Raw genomic sequence first — 14,183 nt, forward strand, 5'->3', positions numbered from 1 at the left:
AGACTCTGTCTTTATTAGTAGGTCCTATGATTGAGTGTAGTCTGGCCTAGGGGTGTGAAGGTGAACGGAAAGGCACTGGAGCGATGAATTGCCCTTGCTGTCTCTGCCTGGCCGGTTCCCGTCTCTCCACTGGGATTCTCTGCCTCTAACCCTATTATGGGGGCTGAGTCACTGGCTTACTGGTGCTCTTCCATGCCGTCCCTAGGAGGGGTGCGTCACTTGAGTGGGTTGAGTCATTGATGTGATCTTCCTGTCTGGATTGGCACCCCCCTCGGGTTCGTGCCGTGGGGGAGATCTTCGTGGGCTATATTTGGCCTTGTCTCAGGGTAGTAGGTTGGTGGTTGAAGATATCTCTCTAGTGGTGTGGGGGCTGTGCTTTGGCAAAGTGGGTGGGGTTATATCCTGCCTGTTCAGGGCCACAGTGTCTCCCTACCGCTCCTGTCCCAGCCTCCAGTATTTATGCTGCAATAATTTGTGTCGGGGGCTAGGGTCAGTCTGTTATATCTGCGGCATTTCTCCTGTCTTATCTGGTGTCCTGTGTGAATTTAAGTATGCTCCCTCTAATTATCTCTCTCTCTTTTTCTCTCTTTTGCTCTCTTCTCTCGGAGGACCTGAGCCCTAGGACCATGCCTTAGGACTACCTGGCCTGACGACTCCTTGCTGTTTCAACTGTTCTGCCTGCGGCTATGGAACCCTGACCTGTTCACTGGACATGCTACCTTGTCCCAGACCTGCTGTTTTGGACTCTCTCTCTACCGCTGTCTCTAACTCTGAATGATCGGCTATGAAAAGCCAACTGACATTTACTCCTGAGGTGCTGACCTGTTGCACCATCTACAACCACTGTGATTATTATTATCTGACCCTGCTGGTAATCTATGAACGTTTGAACATCTCGGCCATGTTCTGTTATAATCTCCACCCGGCACAGCCAGAAGAGGACTGGCCACCCCTCAGAGCCTGGTTCCTCTCTTGGTTTCTTCCTAGGTTCTTGCCTTTCTAGTGAGTTTTTCCTATCCACCGTGCTTCTACATCTGCATTGCTTGCTGTTTTGGGTTTTAGGCTGGGTTTCTGTACAGCACTTTGTGACATTGGCTGATGTAAAAAGGGCTTTATAAATACATTTGATTGATTGATTGATTGATTGATCTGCACACACGTGTTCACATTTTCTGTCTGGTGCCCGCATCGCAGTCATTTCATTACTAATAATAACTTTCGAAATGTATGCCTTTCTATCAAAGGAAGTGCCTTATTGCGTTATAATTGTTTCTGTATGTCGTGTTATGTTGTTTCTACTGTAGCTCACTGTATTTACGGAGCATAATATACTTTTATGTTCCTTATAACCGCGAACACGCGAGGAAACGTTACTCATTTCATAACCTTTATGGTGTTATATTCAATCGTGCATATGTAGCTGGCTACATTCTTCTATTAGCTCTGTAAAACAATGCTAATTGCGTCAGAGAAGTATTAACTTGTGTTGTATTTTTAAGCTACCCCTGGCCTTATGACTCCCAAGTGGCGCAGCGGTCAAAGGCACAGCGTCTCAGTGCAAGAGGCGTCACTACAGACACCCTGGTTCGAATCCAGGCTGTATCACAACCGGCCATGATTGGGAGTCCCATAGGGTGGCGCACAATTGTCCTAGCGTCGTCCGAGTTTGGCCGTGTAGGCCGTCATTGTAAACAATAATTTGTTCTTAAATGACTTGCCTAGTTAAATAAATAAAAAATATATGACCATGGTTTGTTTTCATGTGGCCTATTTAGCATAGCTCTGTTCTGCCCTGCCCCGTTGTGGAGCTCAACAGTTAGTGTTTCTTACTGTTATAACTCAAATTGGTGATTTTGTCAATGCAATATATTATTTTTATAGCAGTGTTTATTATGTTACTTCTTTGTAATATTGTTTTATTGCTATATCCTAATGTACTCTAATGACTAATAATTCCTCTTTATTCTGTACCACACACACAAACAGTATTTGCCAATATCATAACTGGAACTGGAGCTGGACATCTTTGGAGCTGAAGATTGAGGCCAGCTATTGTTGTAAGGGGTGCGTGCTGGCGGTAGAGAAGTCAGGCGCAGGAGAGCAAAAACGGATTTACAACAGCGCAGTTTAATAATAAAAACCACCGTTAACAGAACAATAAATCAAATGGGTACAAAACCCATCACACACCAGCATAACATGCACAAGCACTTACAACAAACAATTCCGGACAAGGACATGGGGGGAACAGAGGGTTAAATACACAACATGTAATGATGGAATTGAAACCAGGTGTGTGGGAAGACATGACAAAACAAATGGAAAATAAAAGGTGGATCGGCGATGGCTAGAAGACCGGTGATGTCAACCGCCGAACGTCGCCCGAACAAGGAGAGGGACCGACTTCGGAGGAAGTCGTGACATTTGTATTCTAGCATACACTCCTTAACAGTTTTACTGGATGAAAACACAGCAAGAAAACACATAGACAACTATTACATATTGCCCTATTGCAGTATTGGTGGTGGTTGGTTGAACAAACAGGATCTGTGCTCCAATATTCTCTTAGGAAGTTCCTTACTATTCCCATGAGAAGGACTGTCAACAGGAAGGTATGCATTTCACTAATTGTGGTTGTCATCTATTTAGCGAGTTTCCCCCTCACTCCTGGCTCTCTCTTCTCCTGTAGCTCCAAGGCATAGCGATTGGTCTCCTCTACTATGTCTCCCACCAGCTCCTCTGTCAGAAACAACTTGAAACACTCTACCTCAGATGGAAATGACAAGGGGCATTGCACTCCAGACTGGGACTCATCAAAGCAAACAGCAGGGCCAGGAGTGGTGAAATGGCTGGCGGCTTTCCAGCTACCACAGAACTCCTGTGGTAGCTGTTGGTCTGCCTCCATCACCACCAGCATCTTCAAAGGGACCTGGGACTTCGTCAGTGGACAAGGGGTCCTCAGATTCTTGGACAAAAGTACAACATTCATCACCAATGATTGCACAAGTGCCCCCTTGACCTGCCAAAATATAGTCAAGAGCCTCTCTGATTTGCAGAGATAACTTAGGCAATTATTTCATTTCCCCATTTATTTTTTCCAGGAAATTTAAAGTAGCATTGCTCATTTTCTCTGTGTCTAGAAATCTCTAAATTGATCTAACACACATGCAACTCGATACCCAGGAAAAAACACCCCAAAGAACCTGGAGGCAGGTGCCCGAGTGTGAGTGATGCCAGCCAGAGATCTCTTATCTCTCATTCCAGGAGGTCTTTAAACAAAGTCTTCATATCCTTCTCATTATTCTGAACGGTTCTCATAGCTGTCACCACAAACGCTACATTACACGTTCCTCCCCATTTTGATGGAATGCTATAGTAAGCCATTTTTCCACACAACCAATAGGTTCCATTCGGAGCTCCTCTGAAAGGGATAACAACATTATAGACTGAAATACCATGAGTAACATTACCAGAGGAGGGCCACACCGCACCACTGGAACTGGCGAGGGCCCATCGTCTTCTGGATCAGGAACTCGTCTGCAGTGCAACGTGGATCCAGGTATCTCTCTCAGCAACCGCGGTGGGGGTCGTCAGAAGAACTTGGTACGGGCCTCTCCAGTCCTTCACTACCACAAAATAATCTGGGTTCAAACAGTGTTCAGATCCACCTGTTAGATCTGGCAGAAAAGCCTTCACCTGTGGAAAAAGAGTGTTAGGAACACTGTTATGAGTGGCACAATGCTCAACCATGTCTTCCTCCATTCCTTGCAGGGGCAACCTGTTCTGAGCGAAAGGTACATCTGTCATTCGCATAGGACGGCCAGTCAGCATCTCGTGTGGAGAGAGACCAGTGACTATATGGGATCTCTCTCACGAGTGCTTTCGCCACAACAGCCGCTGTGGCTCTCCTGCAAGGGAACGCTTCAATCCATTTAGAAAACATGTCAGCAATCACCAAACAATAATTATTCCCCTCACAAGTCCATAATTAAGTGCTCAAAGGGTCCTTCGGGCCTTGGATTGGATGCGGGGGATATTGAAATGCCGAGTCCAACATTGTTAGTCATACATCTCTTGCAGACATTTTCTGCAAACACAGTAAAACCTACTGTACACCAATATTTATTTACAAGCTTCATCATCCCTCCTTTTGACACATGTTCATCCTGACCATGTGACAATTTTGCGAGGTAGTGGAATGTACAACGGGGGCATGGCAGGCTTGCTCCACTCATCCAGCCATACGCCCGAGTCATCCTTACGACAGCAGCCAGCCCACTTGCATTTCTCTGAAGCATCAGCCGTAGCCTGTAAAGCAACGATATCATGGACCTACCGCCATTTGTAGGAGGGGGGAAACAGAGGACGCAGCCTGTTTAGCTGTACAGTCAGCCTTGGCATTGCCCAGAGAAACGTTATCTTTAAAGGGAGTATAGGCCTGACACTGTATCACTGAGATTAACGAGGGGAGTTGAACAGCCTCAAACAGAGAGGACACAAGCTTACTGTGAGCAATTTGCTTTCCAGAGGAAGTCAAAAACCCTCTATTCTTCCACAATGTTCCAAAATCATGCACTATAGCAAATGCATATCTACTGCCGGTGTATATGTTAACAGAGCCAAAATACAAGCTCTAGTCAAACCAAATAATTCTGCTGCTTGAGCAGACAAGTGTGATGGGAGCCTTGCACTCTCCACCGTCTCTAAACTAGTCACAACAGCGTATCTTTATCATTACAAAGGCTCCTCTTTATCATTACGCTGAGCAGACCCGTCTACAAAAAACTCCAAATCTGGATTTTCTAATGGGGTGTCTCTCAAGTCCATCCTAGGCCTACAGTCAATCTCAATAGACAAGTAACAATCATGGTCATCACCGGCCTCAGCTGTGGGAAGAAGATTTGCAGGGTTAAGAATTGTACATTGTACGTTTCAGAGTAACATTGTCAACAGAATGTTCTGATAGTCTAGCAGTCTCGCAGGCGTCAAATGAGCCGTTCTTGCCTGTGTAATAATTGTGTGCACAGCATGAGGCACATGTACGGTTAGGGGAGACATAGCCACAATATCAGAACAAGCCAAAACAGCCTCAGTAACAGCCGCTACCGACCTCAAACAGGAAACCATTCTCCTGATGACACTATCCAATCGTCTCCTCTGTATATCCCATTCATTATCTCATCTTTCTCTTTCTGGTTTAACCATCTCTGTTGGTACTCAGGGTCTCTTTCAAATGAGGAAACATCAGCAGTAAAACGTAGATGTTCAGAAACTTCCCAGGTAGCATAGCTCTCTCAGCTGTCCCTCAACATGTTGATCATTCAAATGCCAAGCATAGTAACAGTTAATTAGGCACGGGAAGATTCAATTTTCTCTTGATCCCAATGACAGTCCTTCATCAGTACATGCAACAGATAAATTAATTTTACACATCAGATCTCTTCCTAATACATTTACTGGGCAGGCAGATGAATATAGGAATCTGTGTTTCCATTTCCCCTCACCCCACATCCCTTCTAGGGGAATCATAAAATAATGATATGTTTAAAGATAAATGATTAAATAATTCTACCCTGAAACCTAACTATTAGTGATATAGTTTATGTAGCATGTATAATGAGTAATTAAATTGTTAAACATAAAGTTCTAACTAGGTTGGACTAGGATAAGAGAGGAATCTGTGTGTGTTTAAGAAAACACCGAGAACCATTAACCTACGTTTGACCCGACCTAGCTAGAACTCTGAGAGTATATGATATGAGAGGGAGTAACCCTCAAGGTTTCCCTAATCTCGGAGGAATGGAACTGTCGTCTGGGTGGTGATATACATTGTTGAGAACTCTGGAGAAGGAGATAACTCTCCTAAAAGTTTGTGTGTATGTGTGTGCGTAAAGAAGGAGCCTGGTATATAATAGATGTCTTTGTATATGAACTGGAGAGTGCCCTCGTGAATAAACATTTTGACTATTGTAAGCTGGGAATTCTGTCTGTTTTATTTAAACCAGAACTTTACAAACTCTGGGTTGCAGACTGAGTAGATTAATTGAAACTTATGAACATTGATAACAAAATTATATATCAGGGAAAGGTCAAACATTCCAGACGCTCCAACTGGGCGCATTGTTTTCTTTGAGGGGAGAACAGATAAGGCAGATGTTTTCAACACTGAGACCACGGCCCCAGTGTCCAGCAAAAATGGAATTTTACGGTTATTCACTACAATGTAAATCCGGGGCTTTTGGGTTGGCAAGGTGGTCATTTTTAGTATTTGATAGGTTTCTTCTGGTTCTTCATCATTGTTTTCTTCATTAATTTCTTCTTAAGGTCCCACCTCATCCTATGTTTGGTATCCCCCTCAACCTCCTCCTCGACCTCCTCCTCTCCTCCAAATGGGTTGTACGCCAACAGGTGGGGAAGGCCAATCGTTTTGTTGTTCTCCTCCTTCAGGACAATCACTTGAGAAATGCCCTACCTTCCCACAGTTGTAGCAGCTCCAGTCTCTCTCTCTCCATCAGCTCCTGCAGAGGACCCTCAGCCTCTACTTCTTCCTCTGCCCCTGCGGTTTCCACGGTTACCCCCCTTTCGTTGACGTTCTCTCCCTCTTCCAGAGTAGTACATCAGCTGTGCCTTCTTCAGTGTCTTTCCGTCCTTAGTTTCATTTTCATTCAACTGTCTTTCCCCATGGGTGATGTATGGCTTGACATCAGGCAGTGGATTTGTTTCCCATGCAATACAAGTTGTGGTTACAACTTGTATATCAAATCTTGTCTCAGTCCTGTCAACAAAGCATGGCACAATAGGCTGCTGTATGAGTCTTGGTCAGACGTCAGGCCTGAGTGTTAGAGGAAGACTGTCTCTAGTCTTTCCATGTAGTCACAACATTTTTCATTAGTTCCCTGTTTGGTAGAATGGATTTTCTGCCAGCCTGTGTGTTTAGGGAAAGCAGCCTTTATAGCTGTAAACACTGCATACAGTTGGTCACCACGATCAACCACTAACACATCATGATCCCACATATGTTTATAGTCCTCCCATTTACATTTTAAACAGCGACGGAGTACTTCTTAAATTTCCCTGGTGGTGGGGTTGTACATGGAGATTATTGCTTTGACCAGTTCTTCAAACATCCCACAGTCTCTCCATTTCCAACATACCACCACCATTGTGGTTGGGGTAGCTTATATCGGATACATTCCAGGCTTTTTCTTCTTTCTCGTATCTTTTCTTTCTTCTTTACTGACATTCTCCCTGCTGCTTGCGCTCCTTAATATGCTTCTTGTATTTCTACATTCTCTCTTCTCTTTTTGTCTCTTACATTTCTCCAGTTGTCTTCTGAGGTCCTCTAGTTCATCTTCTTCACTCTCTCTCTTACGTTCCTCTCAGCTCGTTTGCTCTGGTTCTTGTTTTAGCTGCCATCCGTCAATCTTCCGTTCCAGCACCCTCTGCAGCTCTTCTGACAGCTCCTAAATCTCCCACTCCTCCATCTGGCAACTGCGCCCCCCCCCCCCAAATTGGTTGAGAAGGGTTAGTGGGAGACCATCAACTCCGTCCGCTGTTGGAGGATTCGGTAGTGGTGGATACCAGAGGGGTCCCATGAAAGGCTTCCCCTCTGAGAAGGCTTCTTCTTATTCTTCTGTTCATCCTCCTCTTTCTTCTCTGGTAGTTCCACTTGTTTTACCATCAGTCCTCTTATAGCTTCATCTTTTGCATGTTCTGCTTCCCTCTCCCATTTTCTGAAGTCGTCCCACTTGACTTTCACTTTATTGTTCTGTCTCTCAAGTTGGCTTCTCACAGACTCCAGTACCCCCCTACCAAATTTATTAGCCATTATTTTTTGGCTCCCAGTTCTGATCGTCCTACCTGCTTTTACTATTTTTATTACCCATACTTAAAGCGTTTGAGAGGGGGGAAAAAAATGTATAAAACCTTCTGAAAATGTTCCTCAAATGAACACTTACTTTCACAGCCACTCAGCTTTCATGCTGGACATAATCTCCTGTTCAGTAAATGAGTCAAGCATACAATACTCTTATACCTTGCTTTAACTGTCACAAGCACACAGCTTTCACGTTGGAGCTAATTTCCTGTTCAATAAATTAGTCAACCACACAATACAGTCAACTGTCACAAGCACACAATACAGTCATTGCTTTTTCAACTTTCTCACGTACGCCAGTGTTCTATTTAAGTGGTATTTAGATATCTACACTAGTCCTATTAAACAGCATATTCTGAATTGTACACTTTCATAACTACACACACATAATAACATTATGCATCAAATTCTACTGATTAGACATGTTATCCTCAAATAATCAAAAGTCATGTGATCCTCAGAGACATGTTATCCTCGTTACCAACGAGACATGTTATCCTCGACATTAAGGAGACATGTTATCTTCATTACTAACGACATGTTATCCTGTACTGTAGAACCAATAGCGGTGTTGGAAAGACCCTATATAACATTACAGATCGAAAAACTCAGCTCACAGAACTGGTTGGGGCATTGATTCACCTCTTTCACACATAAGCTGGTCCCCTGACAGCTGTCTCTCATCCAACACAGCTAAATCCCACAATATTACACAACTCTCACATCCACATTCACTTAGTACTATTCCCAAACACACTCATCAATCTCCTCATTACCACGTTTATCGTCAACGATTCTCTCTGTCGTTACTTGTTATGCACATAAATAACACCACGTACTCAAAGATACCTTGTGTTATTTTTTAGTGGCTGCAGACCACAGATATATGTTCTAAATGCTTACAGACAGCTGTCAGCTGGGCTTTCCATGATACCGTTACGCCCTCACTCTAGTTCTCATAAAACTAGTGAATAGTCTTCTCTCTATAAGACTATTGTCACGGTTGTCGTTGGGTAGAGATGACCAAAACGCAGAGGGAATGTGGATGCTCATCTTTATAATTTATTAAATAAAGAGAACCTCAAAAACAACAAAACAAAAGAACGACAGACGACAGTTTCACAGGCTAAGAACACTAGCAGTGCAAAAGACAACTACCCACAAAATCCCCAGGTGAAAACAAGCATCTAATATATGACTCCCAATCAGGAACAACGACGTACAGCTGTTCCTGATCGGGAGCCACACAAACCACACAGAAATAGACAGACTAGAAAACCAACACTAGAACATATACTCAAACCCCAGACTACATAAACCAAACACCCATTTAATAACACACACAACCCTAACCATACAAAACAAATACCCTTCTGCAACGTCCTGACCAAATTATAATACAATTACTCCCTCTGCTGGTCAGGATGTGACAGTACCCCCCCCAAAGGTGCATACCCCGGATGCACCTCACAAAAAAACAACATACCCCAAAACAAACAAAATAATCCCCTAAACTAAAGGGAGGGAAGGGAGGGTGGCTGCCGTCAACGATGGCACCTGTGCTACACCCCCCCTCCCCAACCCACCTATACTGGAGGTGGCTCAGGCTCTGGCCTACTGCCCTCCAGACTGTAGGCAGACCCTCTTGGCTCCGGACCGTAGGCAGACTCACTCGGTTCCGGGCCGTAGGCAGACTCACATATTTCAAAGTTATAGTCAGACTCACTCGGTTCTGGATCGCAGGCAGACTCACTCGGATCCGGATCGCAGGCAGACTCACTCAGTTCCGGACCGTTGACAGACTCACTCGGTTCCGGACTGCATGCAGATTCACTCGGTTCTGGACCGCATGCAGACTCACTCGGTTCTGGACCGCAGGCAGACTCACTCGGTTCTGCACAGTGGGCCGTCTTCCTTGGTTCCGAACTGTAGGCCGTCTCACTCGGTTCTGCACAGTGGGCGTCTCCCTTGGTTCCGAACTGTTGGCCGTCTCACTCAGTTCCGGGCTTAACACTCTTACCGGATACTCATGACCGGGTACTGTTGTCGGATACTCTGGACGGGGAACTGTTGCCGAATACTCTGGACGGGGCACTGTTGTCAGATACTCTGGACGGGGCACTGTCTCCGGACACTCTGGATGGGGCACTGTTTCCGGAAGCTCGAGGCTGGGCTGACGCACTGGAAGCCTGATGCGTGGGGCTGGTAGTGGAGGTACCAGGCTGGAGACACGCACCCTAGGGCTAGTGCGGGAAGCAGGAACCGGCCGTGTGGAACTAATATTACGCACTGGAATCCTGATGCGTGGTGCTGATACTGGAAATGCCAGTTTGGGAACACGCACCTCATGGCTAGTGCGAGGAGCGGGAACAGGCTGAGTAGGACTAGGCTGACTAACTGGTGCTGGTACTGGACGTGCCAGACTAGGGGTTCGCACTTCCGGGTCAGTACGAGAGGCGGGAACTGGAAATACTGGGCCATGGAGGCGCACCGGTGGTCTTGATCGCACCTCCTGCACAACCCGTCCTGGCTGGATGGAACTAGCAGCCCTGTACGAGCGGGGTGCTAGTACAGGGCGAACTGGGCTCTGCAGGGGCCTGATGGTTACCGTGCGTAGAGCGGGCGTAGGGTAACCTGGTTCTAGGAGGCGCACCGGTGACCAGACGCGCTGCGCAGGCATCCTCCTACCAGGCTGGATGCCCACTCTAGCACGGCATTTGCAAGGGGCTGGAAAAACTCGCACTGGACTGTGCGTGCGTATGGGCGAGATCCTGCGCACTTCTTCAAACTTCGGCACCCTCCACTCCATACACTTCTCTATATAAGCCTGGGAAGCTGGCTTAGGGCTCATCCTTGGCCCAACCAAACTACCCCTGTGCCCCCCAAAAAAATGTATTGGGGGTGCCTCTCGTGCTTCTCCCTCAGCGCGTACATGGCCTCATACCGACGCCTCTCTGCCTTAGCTTCCTCTATTTCTTCCCGTGGGCGACGGTATTCCCCAGCCTGCTGCCAAGGTCCAGCCCCATCCAGAATTTCCTCCCAGGTCCATTTCTCCCGCCAGTCCATATCAAAGTCCCTTTGCTCCTTACTACGCTGCTTGGTCTTTTTGTGGTGGGTAGTTCTGTCACGGTTGTCGTTGGGTAGAGATGACCAAAACGCAGCGGGAATGTGGATGCTCATCTTTATAATTTATTAAATAAAGAGAACCTCAAAAACAACAAAACAAAAAAACGACAGACGACAGTTTCACAGGCTAAGACCACTAGCAGTGCAAAAGACAACTACCCACAAAATCCCCAGGTGAAAACCAGCATCTAATATATGACTCCCAATCAGGAACAACGACGTACAGCTGCTCCCTGATCGGGAGCCACACAAACCACACAGAAATAGACAGACTAGAAAACCATAGAAAAACAACACAAGAACATATACTCAAACCCCAGACTACATAAACCAAACACCCCTTTAATAACACACACAACCCCAACCATACAAAACAAATACCCTTCTGCCACGTCCTGACCAAATTATAATACAATTACTCCCTCTGCTGGTCAGGACGTGACAACTATGGGTACCTTTTCATGCGTTACTAGCTTGAATGTAATTTTTTTATAGAGATTCATTAAAATTTACTTACTGAAATTCAGTAGACTTGTCCTCAGAGGTTCGCAGATCAGGTATCTTCCCCCGGGCAGCTCTCAGTAAAGGTCTGGTCTGGGCGGGTCCATGTTGTCTTTGGACAGACGGGAATTTTCCGGTATCTCCCTCACAGACCTTCACTGGGATGCTCCACAGGTGGAATCACTGATCCTGTTCGTTGACGCCAAATTGTTATGGAAATTCTTACATAGTACACTCAAAGTCAATATTAAATGAATCACTCTTTATTGTCAGCAAGCTGGAGAGGTCACAGTCAAACTTAGATGCATAGCACCGGTCTGAAGTGAGAAAAACCTCCATAGGGAGGGGGGTTTAATCAAATTCAAATCAGTGGGATCAAAATCAAATCAGTGGGACTGTTCCGGGGGAAACATCCACACACTTCTCAATATCTTCGTCTTCTCTAGAGGCGGCATCGTCAGATGATGACTCAGAACCTGAGGCTAGCACAGACATGGCGTCCTCTAGAGGGATATCCTCCCTAAAGAACGCCCACCGCTGCTTCCTCTCCTTTAAGGAAAGGAGGGCGCAGCTAGGGCATTCCGGGGATTCAGTGAGGCCGCCCCTAGCATGCTGTGATCCTAGGCACACGAAACATAAATTGTGTGAGTCCACAGCCGCCATGGAGCAGCGACACTCTTAAAACAGCTCTTAAAATAGTTTTTGGGTTAGGTGGAAAATCTGGTGTGCTCATCTTAGAGGGAAAATGTCGACGGCGGGTTCGTCCTGAGACTTATCTTCTCTTCTCGGCTTCTTCAGTCCAGTCCAAGTCACTGAAGATAATGGGAGGCTGAGGTATCTAAGGACACCTGTACTCCCATTGGCTGCAGGTGTGTGCATAATTGTCTCTCAGGTTATTCGCTGCCTAGGCAGCGGGGTAAACCACTAGGAGCACAGCTCCCCTATGGAGCGGACCTCCATGGTATAGAACCCTTCGCAAGGCAGTAAAGTGAAGGAACATCAGCTTTGCAAAGCTTGCAGAGGAGTGCAAGCTCTGTTTGGTGCAGGGTCATCATCTGAAGATGAAGCACATGGCGAATGAGGTCATGGAAACCCAAGCCTGCCAAGACAACAGCCATGCGGCACCTGAATTCCCCATCACCAATACCGACTGCATGCAATATAGGAAATATGAGAAACATAAGAAGTCTGCAGGGCAATGCAAAAGCCATTACCCGGCTGATGCACAGAAAGATTGGCCTGGGAGGAGCATTGACATGCAGAAAGTCATCATGCTCCCTTGGATGTCAGGTGTGAAAACAGCAGTGTTCACAAGAAGAATAGTTGCCTATCACGAGACTTTCACCACCGTTGGAAAGAACAAGAAAACAATCTCAGTGGTATGGCACAAAGGAACAGCTGGTCAGAAGACAGGTAAGATTACTTCATTTTACGTAACAGCACTGGAGAGGGAGAGGGATGTCAAGCATGCAGTGTATTGGGTGGATAACTGCACTTCTCAAAACAAAAACTGGTGCCTCCTAACATCACTGGTGAGAGTTGTCAATTCCGACTCAACTTTGACATCACCCTCAAGTACTTTGAGATGGGACACACCTTCATGAGTGCAGACAGTTTCCACCACGGTGTGGAACAGGAAAGGAAAGCTCGACCTGGAGGTATGGTGTACGACTTCGGGGACTTCCTCCATGTGGTCGCCATTTCCAACGCAGGCAGGGTGGAGTTTGCCGAAATGAATAAGGAAAACATCCTGGCATGGAAAGCCATTCCATCGTCAAGCTGAAGAAGGCAGCAGCACCAAAGCTGGCAGAGATGGCTGAGATCCAGGTGAGGGGTGGATGCAGGAGCCTCTTCTACAAAGTCTCCCATGAAGAAAAGGACTTCACAGAGCTTGACTTTATCATGAAGAAAGTCACTCTAGAGACACTCTCGACACTACGTACACAGGATAGAGGGATAGAAGAGTCCAAGAAGATGGAAGTCACCAAGCTGTGTCCTCTGATGCCTGCAAATCGAAGGCAGTTCTGGAATGCCTTGTCTGTGAACAGTATTGCTGAGGAGAGATATGGAAGAGCACTGAAGAAGTTTTACTTAAAAATGAAAATGTTACTAAAAAATGAAATGTAACTATTCAGCATGTGTCATAGGCATCGTAAGGACAGGACCAAGGCGCAGCGGGTAAAGTGCTCATTTTCTTAATTGATTTAACCTGTCTGGGCTCGGGGGCAGTATTTTCACGGCCGGATGAAAAACGTACGCACTTTAAACAGGTTACTACTCTGGCCCAGAAACTAGAATATGCATATTATTATCTCTCAAAGGAGCTGATCGTGGACTACAGGAAAAGGCGGGCCGAACATGCCCACATCAACATTGATGGGGCTGTAGTGGAGCGGGTCGAGATTTTCAAGTTCCTTGGTGTCCACATCACCAACAAACTATCATGGTCCAAACATACCAAGACAGTAGTGAAGAGGGCAAGACAACACCTTTTCCCCTCAGGAGACTGAAAAGATTTGGCATGGGGACCATATCCTCAAAAAGTTCTACAGCTGCAACATCGAGAGCATACTGACCGGTTGCATCACCGCCTGGTATTGCAACTGCTCGGCATCTGACCGTAAGGAGCTACAGAGGGTAGTGCGTACGGCCCAAGTACATCACTGGGGCCAAGCTTCCT

The sequence above is a fragment of the Salmo trutta genome, chromosome 38, assembly GCF_901001165.1.
Source record: "Salmo trutta chromosome 38, fSalTru1.1, whole genome shotgun sequence".
NCBI classification, from domain to species: domain Eukaryota; kingdom Metazoa; phylum Chordata; class Actinopteri; order Salmoniformes; family Salmonidae; genus Salmo; species Salmo trutta.